Here is a 13,556-nt window from a genome sequence, read left to right as displayed (position 1 = left end):
AACCGGACGGTCCGGACCACAGGGGGAGGCTGTAATCTCCCCTTCCCCATGTCCCTGATGATAGCTATCACAGGGACCCCCCCGGACAAGACACCCCTCCAACAGGACACCCCCTGGACCCTATAAGCTCCGGACTGCAGATTTTGATGTCCTGTCCGGCGGTCCGGAGTTTAGTCCGGTCCGGTTTTTACATAGTCCCCATCAGACCTTCTCTACAGTACATGTTCAGCATGCAACAGAAAAATCAATCTATACATAATTTAATCTTAATATGTGAAGAAAGATGAACATTTATTACTATTGTACGTGTCTTCCATACATATCCAGTTTACAGTTAGCTTGAACAATTATATTTATTGTTACTGTTGTAATAATAATTAATAGTGATAATAACAACAACACACACTTCAACATGACCCATTTCTAAAGTAGTCCAGGAACAAAGCATTTTGTGCCTTATGGATGGGTCATGTTGGAGGTTATGTAATAATAATAATTATGTACGGCGCTGCGTTCACTTTGCGGCACCTTATAAATAAACGTACTACTACCAGTGGCAAACGCAGGATTTTCAGAAGGGGGTTTCCAGAGGGGCGGAGCAAAGCACGGAGATGGACACTTAGGTGACTCAGTATATGCCGGGTCAGTTTAAAGTACTATAGATAGACCAAATGTATATAAATAATAATAATAAAAACAAATATATATATATATAAATATACTGTATATACATACAGGGGCATCAACAGCAGTGTAGGCCCCTGGGCATAGCAATGTATTGGGACCCCTACCAATCCTCCAGTGGTAGGGGTGGGGGAAGCTTTGATGTCCCGCAGGTGGTAGGGGGTATTATATCAACCGCTCAGCATGTAGGGCCTGGATCAGTAATTTCCACTAATTACCCCTTTACTGCACAGATGGTGGGAGATGAAGGCATTGGGCTGAATGAAGGGGCCCTGATACATAACTTCCAGGGTGGTAGAGGATGTTTAATATGCAGAGGAGGGGTGTATAGTGGAGTGGGCTTATTATTCATAATTTTCTGGTGGGAGGACAGCTTGCTTGACTGCAGATATCTCCAGTTCCCAGAAATAGATTTCTTAGATTGTAATGGAATTAAAAACTAGAGAATCTCATCTACCAAATGGTATTGGGGACTAGGGGATGAGAGTTCAGCAGGCAGAGCAATCTGCCAATGAGCATATAAAACTACATACCAGGTGTGTGGAGCTGGAGCGGTAACCAGCTGCTGGAAGGCTGATATCTCTGGTTCTGGGAACAGTAGAGACAAGCTACTAATGTCCATCAAAGAAGCAGAGTCCCAGATTTTTGGAATATACCCTCAGAAAAACTCTAAGTCAGACAGAACCTGAAAGATCTGACTGGGAAGAGCAATTAACAGGCTTGGATGGGGACCACTGCTTTGAAGTCAGATATCTCCGGTTCCCAAGGGCCGATTTTTAAAATTCTTGTACCCATGGAAAGAGGGGACCCTCAGCTTTCAGCCTAGGGCCATTAGACTTCTGGGGGGGTTTCTGGGTACTCGGAAACCCCCCCTGCGTGCGCTACTGACTACTAATAATAATGTTGCTTCCTCATCTTTGCGGCCACCGCTTACCCTCCTAAACAGGGCCGTTTCTAGACAATTTAGCTCCCAGGGCGAAAAAAAAAAAATGCGCCCCCCCCCCCCCCCCCCCCCACAAATACATAACATGGCATAGAAGAAATTGAGCGCGCCGGAGGCGCGCCGAAATAGGGGTGTGGCTTAATTTAAAAGGGGTGTGGCTTAATATAAGGGCGTGGCCTAGCCGGAAAACAATTACCTTACATCACACTTTTGCGACCTGCGTGACCAGACATTGGTTACCGCAGGAGTTGTCATTGTCCTCCTGCACTTAAGTTGGCGGGCTGAAGGCCAAACAGTGACATAAAAAACATAAAGGCCCACACAGTGACCTAGTACGCCTCACAGATCAAGGCCAAACAATGACAGGCTACTTAAATCATTATACACTATTTATCCATGATGCCAATTACACATGACGCCGCACACCGTGATGACAATTACACATTACGTCACACACTGTGATGACAATTACACATTATGCCGCACACTGTGATGCCAATTACATATTACGCCGCACACCGTGATAAAAATGACACATTTTTGTTGCACACCGTGATGCCCATTACACCCCACACTGGGATGGCAATTACGCAATACTCCCCACACCGTAATGCCCATTACACATTATGCCCCACGAGCCGCTGCCGCACAACTGATGCCATTTACTAATATGCCCCCACAGTGCCAGATATGCCCCCACAGTGCCACACATATATGCCCCCACAGTGACACACATATGCCCCCACAGTGCCAAATATGCCCCCACAGATATGTCCCCACAGATATGCCCCCACAGTGCCAAATATGCCCCCACAGTGCCACACATATGCCCCCACAGTGCCACACATATGCCCCCACAGTGCTGGATATGCCCCCCACAGCGCCACACATATATGCCCCCACAGTGACAGCTATTCCCTCAAAGGCCACACATATGCCCCCACAGCGCCACACATATATGCCCCCACAGAGACAGATATGCCCCAACAGTGCCAAATATGCCCCACAGTGCCACAGATATATGCCCCCACAGTGCTGGATATGCCCCCCACAGCGCCACACATATATGCCCCCACAGTGACAGCTATTCCCACACAGTGCCACACATATGCCCCCACAGCGCCACACATATATGCCCCCAGTGACAGCTATGCCCCAACAGGGCCAAATATGCCCCACAGTGCCACAGATATATGCCCCCACAGTGCCAAATATGCCCCCACAGTGCCACAGATATATGCCCCCACAGGGCCAAATATGCCCCCACAGTGCCACAGATATATGCCCCCACAGTGCCAAATATGCCCCCCACAGTGCCACAGATATATGCCCCCACAGTGCCACAGATATATGCCCCCACAGTGCCACAGATATATGCCCCCACAGTGCCACAGATATATGCCCCCACAGTGCCACAGATATATGCCCCCACAGTGCCAAATATGCCCCCCAACAGCGCCACAGATATATGCCCCCACAGTGCCACAGATATATGCCCCCACAGTGCCAAATATGCCCCACAGTGCCAATATGCCCCACAGTGCCGGAAGCAGCATATACAGTAACTCACTGTGCCTCCCCCTGCTGCCATCGCCTCTGCTGCTGCCTCAGGCTCTTCTTCATCTTCCTTGGGGAGGGGAGGGGAGCGCATCGCATGTCTCTCCTTCCCCTTCACTGAGCTGTCAGCCATTCATACATCGCGGGCTGTCTCCTGATTGGCTGACAGCCCAGTGACACAGTGAGAGAGGGGAAGGAGAGACGCACGATGCGCTCCCTCCCCTCCCCATGAAAATTAATCAGCGGCGCCGGCGGTGGACGGTGAGAGCTGAGAGGCGAGCCGGAGAGGGGGAGGAAGGGAGGCAGCGCTGGGGGGAGCTGCTGCCAGGCGCCCCGGCTGTTTATTAGAGGCGGACAAGCCGTGCGGCGCCCCGGGCTGCTGCACGGCTTGTCCGCCTCTAGAAACGGCCCTGCTCCTAAACTTTCGTAGCGTATGCAAGCCGTGAGGGTTAATTTTGGGGTAACTCCTGTGTCCACTCCACCATTCTTTACCTTTAGTAATGTTGTGAGCGAAGCGAGCCACCGAGCCCGCGAGGGGACAATCGCTATTTATGTAGCGGCTAACGTAAATGCAATAAGCGGTGGCCGCAAAGATGAGGAAGTACCATAATATACTGATGACCCCTGCTGCTAGGCCGGTACATGTACTGCACTACAGAGCCCCTGTGATGCAGAGGCCTAGTGACCACCCTCAGAAGGGCACCATTGAATTGTTCCTTCATTACAATGGTAGAATTGTTGAAACCACCAATGGTGCAGTTGTGAACGTTTGCATATGCGCAGGTCTCCACCGATTACCATAGCCTTCCATTTACATTTAATCTCCTAGCTTTGGGCTCTGGGATGGAGCATCCATAATCAGTGGTGTAGCTAGGTGCCACAGTGCCCGGAGAAAGGGCATGTTTCGCGCCCCCCCCCCCCCTCCCCAATTTGTAGTATGCTCTTGCACTGCGAAAAGGGGGCGTGGCCTAACATTATACCACACACCGTAATGCCCATTGCACATTTTGTCAAACTTTGTAATACCCATTACACATAAAGCCACATGCATCAATTTAGCATCAATAGGGTTATCCATGTGAGGGATGATTAAAAGTTATTAACTCAGTTACTAGGGGAGGATGAAGAGTAACAAATGCACTATCCCTTTTATATAGGCCTGACACCTCTTGTAACCATTGTGACCACAGTCCGGTATTTGCAGGACTTATGATCTGTGGATGGTGGTTAATTACCTGCTGTATGCCAGCGAATTCTGTGGTGCTGGCTGAGTATTATTAAATTAAATAATTGCACTGGGTGCTAGTAATCACTGAGCCAGAGATGGTTATTAAAAGAACCGAACAGTGCCATGAGGACAGTAAAGAAGCAGAGAGTGCTTTGCAATGGACTTTGAAGTGTGACGTGCTGTGAGTTGGACATTGAAGGGAGGAGGGAGTGTTGAGAGGTGAACAGTGAAGGTGGGAGTGCTGCGAGGTGGACTGTGAGTGATGTAAAATCGGCAGATGAGCAGCAGGCTCTCAGCGGGGTGTGCGCTTACCGCTCTGGAGAGTTCCTGAGGCTGGGTTACTCAAGTCCCGGCATCTATAGCAGTGCGGGCGGCAGCGCTAGCAGGGTTTTGGGTGCTAGGAGCGCTAGGTGATAGAGAACAAAACTATTATGGTGTGTGGCTTAACATGTAATGGGCATTATGGTGTCAATTTTTAGTGCGTGCCTTTGGCGCACAATGCCCCTATTTATGAAGCATGTTGTAAATTATTGCTCAATCTGTTTGGTATAATAGTGTGTATTTTGGCTCAATCCATGTGGCATAATGTGTAAGAGGCAAGTACAGTATAAGGGGGTTACTATTGTGTTGCATGATTTGTATAAGGGGTATATGGTGTGGTAAACTTAGGTGACCACATAAAAGGTGCTGAAATGTTGTCTACCAAGTTTCAGCTTTCAGTATTTTTTTTATGACTTGAATGCCGCCTCACCCCGCAAGTATTTTAGGACATCGGCGTGCTGCGGGTGCACCTTTGGAGGGCACCCGCCAATATATCTCCCTGCATTTTTCTTATGCCAGCCCCCTGCCTTTACCAGGCATATATAATTAGTTGAAAGTATTTACACAAATAGAGATACACTCATGAGCAGACCACCCAAACAGAACACTGGTCACGCCACCCACATTATTAGGTGCTGGCCACAACCCCTATTATTGCGCATAATAAGCCCTTGATCATTTTCAGCTCCAGGCCCATTTTGACCTTAATCTGGCTCTGATTGTAGGTAAAGCGTTCAGGGAGATTGGTGGCAGTTGGTGTGCCCACTGGATGTATAGTTACCCAGCGCCGATGGAGGATACTGTATGAATCCCTTTAGGATAGCATTGCAGCAGTCTTACTCACGATCTTGCAGCGATAAATCTGGTAGATATTTTGTAATCCAAGTGTGGGTCAAGGCGATAGATGTTTTCTCCACTCCACAGAAGAGCTTCTGTCAGTGTTGGATTTCCCATTAGGCACACAAGCACTGGCTTAGGGGCTGCACTTGTTTTGGGACAGCACTTGTTTGGGGTAGCATTTGGAGGCTTGCATTGTTACTCTCAGCTTAAAATGTACCAGTAACCGCTAAATATTTCCTCTGTACTGTATGATATGCCGTCTTGAATGGAGTGTAAACAGGAAGGCAATATCCATACTACTCCTGTGCTGCACAGCTTGCTGTTTATGGGACTGTGTAGGCACAGACCAATCAATCAGATCTCCCATGCTGACCCCTGCCCTCTGACAAAAGCACCTTCAATGGGCACAGTAGTGGCAGAACTGGCCCATGGAGCAATGGAAGATGGTTGCCTGGTTTGACGAAACACTTTTTCTTGTTGGTCAAGAATGTGTGCATTGTTTGCCTAACAAAGACATGGAACAGGATGCACTATGAGTGTGATGCTCTAGGCCAGGGGTCCTCAAACTATTTTGCTCTGGGACCCCATCATACAAAAAAAAAGAATTACAGGACCCCAGCAAGTTACTGCAGAAGGTCATCATATCACATGTAAAGTCCGCAGATTTTTCAGACTCCTTGAATCACTGACTGAGAGTAGAAAAGTCATCAGCCTGATGGTCAGCAACATGGAACCGCGACCCCATGCTGAGAAGATCGGGACCCACTTTTGGGTCAGGACCCACAGTTTGAGAACCTCAGCTGTAGGCAATGTTATGCTGGGAACCCTTAGGTCCTCATATTCATGTGGATGGTACTATGATATATATCACCTATCTAAACATTGTTGTAGTCCAAATTTGATCCATGGAGGCCTAACCTTACAACTTACAGGATCTGCTGCTAACACCTTGGTGCTAGATACCGCAGAACTCCATTGTGGATTCCATGCCTCAACAGGTCAAGTTTTGGTGGCACAAGGCTCCAGAACAGGCTCACCAATGAAGTTGTAAAGCCATTGGAAAGAACATAGGTAAGGTAATATACTGTTTTAGTATTCAGGAGAAAACACCAACTTCTGAAGCTGCTTTTGGATTATTGTCTGATGAAGCAGGTAAAAGGTAACAGTGGGTGATTCGGTGTCATTATACCCTGGCAAAGTATAGACACCTTTCACCCACATAATGTCACAACATTGATAGTTAATATTTATTGTAACTCTTGATCATATTAAATCTTCCCATATCACATCATGCAGACACCACTAATAAAAATGTGTAAGGACACTAGTTCCTGACATGTGCACTAATCAGTCAACAATATAACGGCTGTCTGATGCAGGTTTGCATAACCTTTTGTGACGTGTCTTTTGTTGTCAGCAGATTTACCTTACAAAGCCAAATACATGAACAGAATATTTTATAGTATTATGTATATTCCTGTATACTATGAGTATAATTATTATTACTACTAATAGTAATTATTTTAATACAATGTATGGATTGTGAGCAGGGCCTTCCTACCATTTTCTTTGTCTGTAACTACCCAGTTTGTATAATCACTATTTTCAATTTTAAGAAAAAACTGACCCTCCCGCAGTCTTGAAATCCTCCCCCTTTTCTGATCACCCGCACCTTTTGCACCTCAGTGAATGTTGTCAAAATGTGAAAGTTGGAAGGTAGATATGAGGTGCTTTGCCAAGCAGCAGTGTGGGTAGGGGGTAGTCAACCTCCTTCTGGGTACAAGAAAAACAAGGGGATACACTGCAATAAAATAATATTAAAATATATAATAAAAGGATATGTGCCAATTGGATGAAAAAATGACAAATGGTTTTATTAAAACATTAGACATAAAACAAGCATCAAATACAAAAAAAAAAAAGTTTTTGTATTTGATGCTTGTTTTATGCGTTGTCTCCTCCTGCTCATGCGCCTCATATTAGTGTTTTGACACTTTTGAATGTATCTGTTTTAATCCACTCACGCATGTGCCAATTGGATTGTGATTCATAGATGGGTATATAAACCCCACTGTGGCAACACTATACACACCTTGATAAAGCTAGGCACCTGGCGAAACGCGTTGGTGGACCAAGAGGGTACTGGACTCTACCATTATCCACAATTTAGGAACCGGACCAGTCTCCATTTTTTTATCTCCATAACCACTATAGGCACCAGTTGGTAAATTCATCAAAAGCCCATCCATGATCTAACCCGGATGGAGGCTATCTACTATAAGTAGTAGAGTTCTTCTCCACAATAAATACCTACCGCGGGCGAACTCTGGACACACTGGATACAAAATAAAACCAGTTATCTATTAGGAGACATTATAGGAACGGACCCACCCATCAGTGGACTTCACCAGTACGGTACCGTATGAACTGGAATGTTTTTACCCCTCTTTTTTACTGCCCACTTTCATTTTTTAGAATGTCTTGTTATGTCTAATATTTTAATAAAACCATTTGTCATTTTTTCATCCAATTGGCACATTGGCTGATTATGGCGGAGCTGACGTCACATGACTTCCCTGGAAATGCTTGGGATCTCTTCCATTTTTCCTGTCACTCCCAGAAAACAGCTGGGTGACACCCACAAACGGTCGTCCGCTGTCCCGCCAAATACTCACCACCACCATTTCCCATCGCAACCATGCAAGGGGATGTGTAACGAAGACACATCCCCTCGTATGTCTGGCCAAAGACGGGGCAAACCGCTGATGTCCTGTGACCAGGGCCGGCGCCACCACTAGGCAGCTCTAGTCATTTGCTGCTGGGGTTGCCATGGGCGATCTCCGTCCACACCGCCGACTGTCCCCGACCCTCCCTTCCTGCTGAGAACGGCCTGGCAAATGTGTAACTCGGGGTTGGCACATGCGCCGAAATACTCAAACCCAACCATCAGCAGGGGACCATCAGTAGGGGACTGCACGTGAATCTGCCCCATAATTCTGATCATTTGGGAATATGGAAGACCAAGTTTCACGCAACTGGGGTGTCAGCTTTGCACATTTAGAAATGAATTATGATCGTTATCCTTAAAAAAAATGTATTTGATTAGACCGCAATTCTTGGTGATCTTAACAACTAGAAAAGCAATACGTATTTGACCATTCTTATCGTAAACTTGACAGGACATGAAGTAGCAATAATATCACCAATTAGACTATCCGTGCAACCTCAAACAAATATATCCTCTATATATCTCATCTCATATAAAACAATATATTATTCTCTGCATCATACATGTAAATATTGGCATAGGATGGTACCTGAGCGAGCCCATGGCACAGCCCATTACCTGGATGTAAAAGAAGCCATCAAACATAAAAAAAAAAAAATCTTGGCTAAAATGATTTGTACTATATCTGCAAGCAGGTCCGACCTCCGAATCAAACCCCTCTCCCGGGAACGGAGTCGCATGCGAAACAACGAATGTGATATTACTGCAGTGCATGCGATGTATTGTATGCAATTCTTCCACCTGAAAAGTCCCGGTCGGCTCAAGGGGGGTCAGATGGCCATACACTGCTGCGATAAATTGCAGTAGTGTATGGCCAGCTTAAGTTTACTAAATTCTAAAAATGAAAAGAGGTGATGTTGCCCATAGCAACCAATCTGACTAGACTGACTAATGATCTGACTAGATCACTTAAGAACGTACACACACCGTACAGCCATAATCGCCGGGGATAAGGTTCTAGAAGATGCTAAATAAATAAGAAGTAGAATGTAAACGGTTTCTATGGGCAACATCCCATCTTCAACAGAACTCCCATTTTAGTAAATAAACCCCTAAGAGTGGAAATCACCCACACTTGACATGGCCTACGACCTAACACCACGTACAGGGGTGTTAAGGGACTCAAGGGCCCGTATTCACCTCACACACTATCCCCATTATAAACACCCCACTGACCGCAGAGGCTAAAGGTCCCCATACATTAGGCAGTGGCGTAGCTACAGGGGTCGCAGCGGTCGCACCTGCGACCGGGCCCCTGAGCCAGGGGGGCCCAGCCCCCGCCACTGTCCAGCCTGGTTACTCAGAGGTCATACCTCCGCTCCAAGTCCTCATCTCAGCTCTCACTAGGCTGCCGGCAGCACTGCAATAGCTGCCGGTGCGCCTATGTTTCCGGCTACCAGCCCGTCAGCTACGGCTGCCCCTGCCTTCCCCTGCACACAGAGACAGACGCTAGAAGTCATAATTCACCTCTAGCGTCTGACAGGAAGCGCAGCTCTGCACTTCCTGGTAACGCGGCTGCAGAGCTGTGCTCCCTGTCAGAGACGCTGGAAGTGAAAAATGACTCTAGCGTCTGTCTCTCTCTGCGCAGGGTAAGGCAGGGGCAGCAACAGCAGCGTACGGGCGGGTGGCTGGGGTGGGCACATACGTATTAACCCCTTGGCAACGAGCTAGAACCCCTGGCAACGGGAATAAACCCCCCTTGGCAACGAGCATTAACCCCTGATAAAAAAAAAATTAACCACTTGGCAACATCCAATAACCCCTGGCAACACATATTAACCCCTTGGCAACGAGCAAGAACCCATGGCAACGGACATTAACCCCCCTTGGCAATGATGTATTAAAATATAAACAGACCGAGATTTTAATTTTGTTGTATGTAGGGGGGCCCCAAGGTGACCTTTCGCACCAGGGCCCATGAACCCTTAGCTACGCCCCTGACATTAGGGCTAGGCTGACTTGTCCGAAGTCATACCTAATTTACCCTGAGCTCCCCTGGCAGAACTCACTATGATTTGGCACTTGATGTGCCATTTTTTACATGGGATAAATCACATGTGACTTATCCCATGTTATTCATGGTGAGCTGCGGGGGGCAGGAGGTCCAGGCTGTGGGTCGCGTGGGACAGGCAGTCCGCATTGTCTTGGAAGTGCTGAGCAGACCCTTCGGACAGTAGCGGCAGAACGTGAATTAAAAAAAAAATAGGCCTGCCAATCAGTGGCGAGACAGCGAGGCCGATGACTGGCTGAGAGAGAGCACTCTCAGCCAATCAGGGCAGGTCTATTTTTTTTTTTTTAATTCACGTTCTGCCGCCACTGTCCGCAGTGTCCGCTCAGCACTTCCCAGACACTGCGCTGCACCCACACTTCCCAGACACATAGCGCTGCCGCTACAGCACGGGCCGCGTGATTCTGCACCCACAGCCAAGACCCCACGCTTCCTGCCCCATTTACATAGGTGTGCCAGTGGTGCTTCACCGCTGGCACCCACCTCCGGATCAGACCAACACATTGTGGGTGCTAAAAGCAACTGTGATGCGCCTCTGATGGGTCTGATCCAACAGATTAAACCTGCTGCAGGTTCAATCTGTAGGGTCCGACCCGATGTGCACGGGACCACACATCAGGTCGGATGGGATGTCAATCACATCCAATTTGGGCCAAATCAGATAAGTGTATGGGGGCCTTAAGATGCTCAGGATTATTGTCTGATGAAGCAGGTAAGAGGTTACAGAGGGTGATTCTACCCTGGCAAAGCATAGACACCTTTCATCCACATAATGTGACAGCATTGATAGTTAATATTTAACGTAACTCTTGCCAGTATCAAATCTTCCCGGTTCACATGATCCAGACAGCCATAATAAAAATGTGTTAGAGCACCAGTCCATGGGCACTAATTAGCCAAAAATATAACGGCTGTCTAATGAGCAAGGCCAAGGTTTGTATCATGTCTTGTGACGTTATCAGCAGATTTTCCTTACAAAGGATATTTTATGGCATTTTGAATAATGTCATAAATTATTATTTTTAATATTATTATGCTGAGATTCGCCATTTAGGACAAATGTCCCGTAAAACAAAATAATAATTTTATAGCGAAACAATAGACATTTAGCAATAAGCAAATATTCACCTAGCAAGCAGGTTCATGCCACCTGGCCAAAAAGGGGATACGGTCATTTGGTCTACAGCATGATGGTCAACAGTCATTAGGTCGACACCATTAGGTCGACATGGGAAAAGGTCAACATGGGTCTAGGTCGACATAGGAAAAGGTCGACATGGTTGTAGGTCAGTAGTCGAAAGGTCATTAGTTCGACAGGTTATTAGTTCGACAATGTCTAGGTCGACAGTCAAAAGGTCTGTTTTTTTTTTTGAGCTGACATGTGCCAACAGGCGGTATTTCATGCCCTACCATCCACTAGGGTGTGGTGGGAGAATAAAATAGTGTGCAGAGCGCAGCGAGGCACCGTGCCCGAGGGGAATGCGGTGCACTTGAAACTGTGCCCAGGTAAAAAAAACAGTGAAAACCCCATGTCGACCTTTTGACTGTCGACATAGACATTGTCGACCTAATGACATGTCGAACTAACAACCTGTCGAACTAATGACCTTTCGACCTACAACCATGGCGACCTTTTCCAATGTCGACCAAGACCCATGTCGACCTAATGGTGTCGACCTAATGACTGTCGACCATCATGCTGTAGACCAAATGATCCCAACCCGCCAAAAAGCACGCCCCCTCCGTAGGCTGGATCCCCTCGCTACGCTGCCAGCGGATGTGTACGCTTACACATCTGCTCACATGCGCCCGCACAGAGGAAAAAACATTTGATGGTTACTGACCATAGAATGACTTTTCCTTTGTTCTCTGTAAAAAAATAAGTCAGGACGTACTTTTCAGTTGAACGGTGATGGCCCGAATTGTAGGCGCGCGCTTATGTCGTGTGACATTATCCGCCCGCCCTGACCAGGCAGGGGCACACCGACAGTTTTGTGAGCATGCCCATGAAACACCATTGCCCACCCCAAAACACCCCCTGCCCAGTGCCGTCTTTCCCATTGGGCACGATGGGCAGTTGCCCGGGGGCCCTAGGACCTAGGGGCCCCCGGCCCAGCCCAATGGGAAAGATGGTGGCCGGGGTCCGGGAATCCGCTCACCCTCGCTGGGGGATCCGGGCAGGGGGATCAGGGCGGTGGCGGTAGCTAGAAGCCTGATTCGGCGAAGCTCTATTTGCCGGCGGGGCGGGAAGCGCTGTTGCATTTGAATAGACTGGCCGGACGCTGATTGGCTGAATTCAGAAAATCAGCATCCGGCCAGTCTTTGAAAAGGCAACAGCGCTTCCCACCCCGCCGGCAAATAGCGCTTCACCTCCTAGCTAGCAGTGAATTTAATTTCGGGGGTCCGTGTGCCGGGGTTCTGATCACCCTCACTGGGTGATCCGGCAGGGGGATCAGGGCATCGGTGGCGGTAGCTAGGAGCCCGAAGCGGCGAAGCGCTATTTGCCGGCAGGGGGGGGCGAGAAGCGCTGCTGCATTTAAAATGACTGGCTGAATGCTGATTGGCTGAATTCAGCCAATCAGCATCCGGCCAGTCTTTTCAAATTCAACAGCGCCGACAAATAGTGCTTCGGGCTCCTAGCTACCGCCACCGCCGCCCTGATCCCCTTTCCCAGCGAGGATGGTCGGATCCCCGCCACCCGGCCACCATCTTTCCCATTAGCGCTATTTGCCGGTGGGGCGGGAAGCGCTGCTGCATTTGAAAAGACTGGCCGAACGCTGATTGGCTGAATTCAGCCAATCAGCGTCTGGCCAGTCTTTTCAAATGCAACAGCGCTTCCCGCCCCGCCAGTTAATAGCGCTTTGCCACTTTAGGGCAGGCTCCTAGCTACCGCCGCTGCCCTGATCCCGCTGCCCGGATCCCCCAGCGAAGATGATCGGATCCCCGGCCGCCGGAAGCTGACTGGCTGCCGCACGGAGCCAGAGAGGTGAGGGTTGGGGAGGTGACTGTGGGCTCCTGGGCAAACTAATTTGGGGGGGGGGGGGGTCCAGTGAACTAGGTTGCCCAGGGGCCCTTCCTAATGTTAAGACGGCCCTGCCCCTGCCTGTCAATAAAACCCTGAAAATACAAAATTCAATTTACTAACAAAGAAAATAATAACAATAAAAAAAGTCTCAAAACTTCTGAA

Source organism: Crinia signifera, chromosome 4, assembly GCF_055691185.1.
Source record: "Crinia signifera chromosome 4, ASM5569118v1, whole genome shotgun sequence".
Classification (NCBI taxonomy): domain Eukaryota; kingdom Metazoa; phylum Chordata; class Amphibia; order Anura; family Myobatrachidae; genus Crinia; species Crinia signifera.
Note: the sequence above shows the minus strand (reverse complement) of the source record.